We start from the raw sequence: 2,597 nt of genomic DNA on the forward strand, positions 1-2,597 counted from the left end.
GCATGTACTACTATATAGAGACATACACACGCGCACATTTTACACCTTGCTGGGACTTCTAAGCGAATCAAGTCCGTCTCGCCGCAATTCGCCAAAGGAAGTTCCAACCACCAGCCACGCGCAGCACGACTCCCCGGCGCGCGACCGCCACGTGCAGCCTCTCAGGAACTCCCACCTCGGTCGGGTTCATCGCGGGCGCCGCCACGTCACCGGTCGATCTGCTGCGTGTGGGCTTTTCCTCTAATGTTCGTGGGTTTCTTCGACATGTGTTTTCCTCGAGTTACCGGTCATGCATCCAATGGATAGTCTTACTCTTCATTTTTGTCTTAACTTTCCTTCTCGGTCAACTTTATGTACATCGAATCATTATGCATACTGTAACTTGCTAATCTTATTATGTATTGTAGAAGCCAGTGAATATTAGATTTTCCAAATTATATGATCCATTACTGAAACCCTTGTTCTCGTGTACTTGTTGGGTAATTTCCCTGATATTCACAATGTACTGAATCGAAAACGTTACAGTCGACGTAAGAGACAAAAATAACTCACCACTTTGAAAGAGGAAGGCCTTAGAGCCGTGATTCTCAGCAGGGGAGCTACGTGGCTCCTAGGGAAGGATTTACAATTTAGGGAGAGGAACGTTTTTGACAATGAAGAAAAAAATGTGCTATGTACCTGTGTCCTCGTAAAGGTGTATGCAATACTAGGGAAGAGTTCCTATATAATGGCAATAATGAATCAATATTCATGGATTTCTTCGTTGATGAATCGTTGTTATCAAGTCACCTTACAAGAAGTAAAACTGCTCCAGCCAAAGTGTTAAGTAGCGCCGCATATAGTCTTCACTTCAGTGTTTTGACTCGTGTCAGTGCAAACCTTCGCTTAGTAATGAAACCTCGTAGCTTGCATTGTGCCCCCCCCCCCCGAAGAACGGATCTGCGTCTAGGTACAGTGAGTCAGCGTATAGTCGCCATTGCCCATGGGGGGTCGCTAAGTTGTCCATGAGTCAAGGAGTGTTTTCATGCATGAGGGCCAAACGACCCCACAAAGAGAAGAGGGAGGTTCAATGCTCTAATTGCTAAAGGAAAATGCCTGTGGAATTATGTTACCACTTAAGATGTAGCTAATTTATCAGCTAATGATAAATTCAGGCTGGGCTTGATTATGTGAAAAACTGAACACTGTGAGCGAAAAACGAAATTATACACAATTTGCTGAAATTTCAATAAGATGCTTAAAGTGAATAACTCATCGTTTATTGACCAGTACCATTTAAATCCAATATTGGGCAGTTTTTTTTAAACGGCAAAAAAGAGTATTTTAAGAAAATTGAACAATATGGTGTAGAACTTAATATTCATAGAATATACAACAGACCCGAGAAAAAATCCGTACGGGACTATCTACTTGGGACACTGGATGTAAAAACACAATAGGCTTATTCAGTGCCATCGCTTTTTTCCAGGCTGAAATGACTCGTCTTCCAAGTACACGATAAAACACATTTTCAGTCTCACTGTCTGGCTTGGGATCATGAGAAGTGATCTTATGCCAGACGATCGACCCGCAGCTGTGGAGGGCAGGACACGTGTAGCCAAGGCCACTGGCACCCAAAGGAAAACTGCAAGACTGACGCATGGATAACTATAACGAAGTTTCATATGTTAGCAATGACTGTTACAAAACTGCACGCATAAACAAAAGTTTGAAAATCATTCATTTGACAACGGCAGACCATGACGGTGTTGATCAGTGACGTAACTAGGTGGGGCGGGGGTCCCTGTTTCATCACCTCTCATGCCTCCAAAATCGGAGGGGGGGGGAGTCGGAACTAACTATTATGAGTTACGTATACAAATAAAATCAATTAGCAGTGGATGCTTATATTTTGTTTAGGGCCCCAAAATGTCTGTCTGCTGGTGTCGATCCAAGTCAGCGAAGAGGTACTTTTGTCAGAGTGCCAGTAGCAAAGCCAGGTGACATCGCTGTTTTATGTGTCATATGTGGACATGTCAAACAACAGTGAGTACGAAAAATGTCGGACATCTGAAAAGGGTTGTGCAGAAACATTCCGAAAAGCAACTGCAGTAATCCAGGATGACATTTTTACTCAAATGTGTCGCCTGCAGTATGTACATCAGGAATGAAGATGAACATTTTCTTCGAAATTTATCTTCGTCTGGGGAATTACAGAAGACAACCCAGTGAATTTTATACATGAAAATTTAAATTTGGTTCCATGGAAAAAGTGAGCTGCACAACTAAGAGAAAGTCCTAAACTAAGGCTTCCGCCTGATTGACAAATACTGTGAAGCTAATAAGCTCTTAAAAAAAAGAAAAAAAGGGCTGAGAATGGAATTATTATTCAGCCTGTGTTTCGTCCGTCCTTGCGTCCGTTCGCACGTTACACTTACATTTTACGCCTGCAATCACATTCCATGCGACTGCGAATCTGACGACTCCTTGTTTTATATCTTATGCCTGGAATCCCATTCCGTATAACTGCGGACTTGAAATAAATTCCTTTTGGTGTAAAATTGATTAATAATTGGCAAATGAATATTAAAGAATGACACACGCGCACATCCTATGAG

The sequence above is a fragment of the Penaeus monodon genome, chromosome 21, assembly GCF_015228065.2.
Source record: "Penaeus monodon isolate SGIC_2016 chromosome 21, NSTDA_Pmon_1, whole genome shotgun sequence".
NCBI classification, from domain to species: Eukaryota; Metazoa; Arthropoda; class Malacostraca; order Decapoda; family Penaeidae; genus Penaeus; species Penaeus monodon.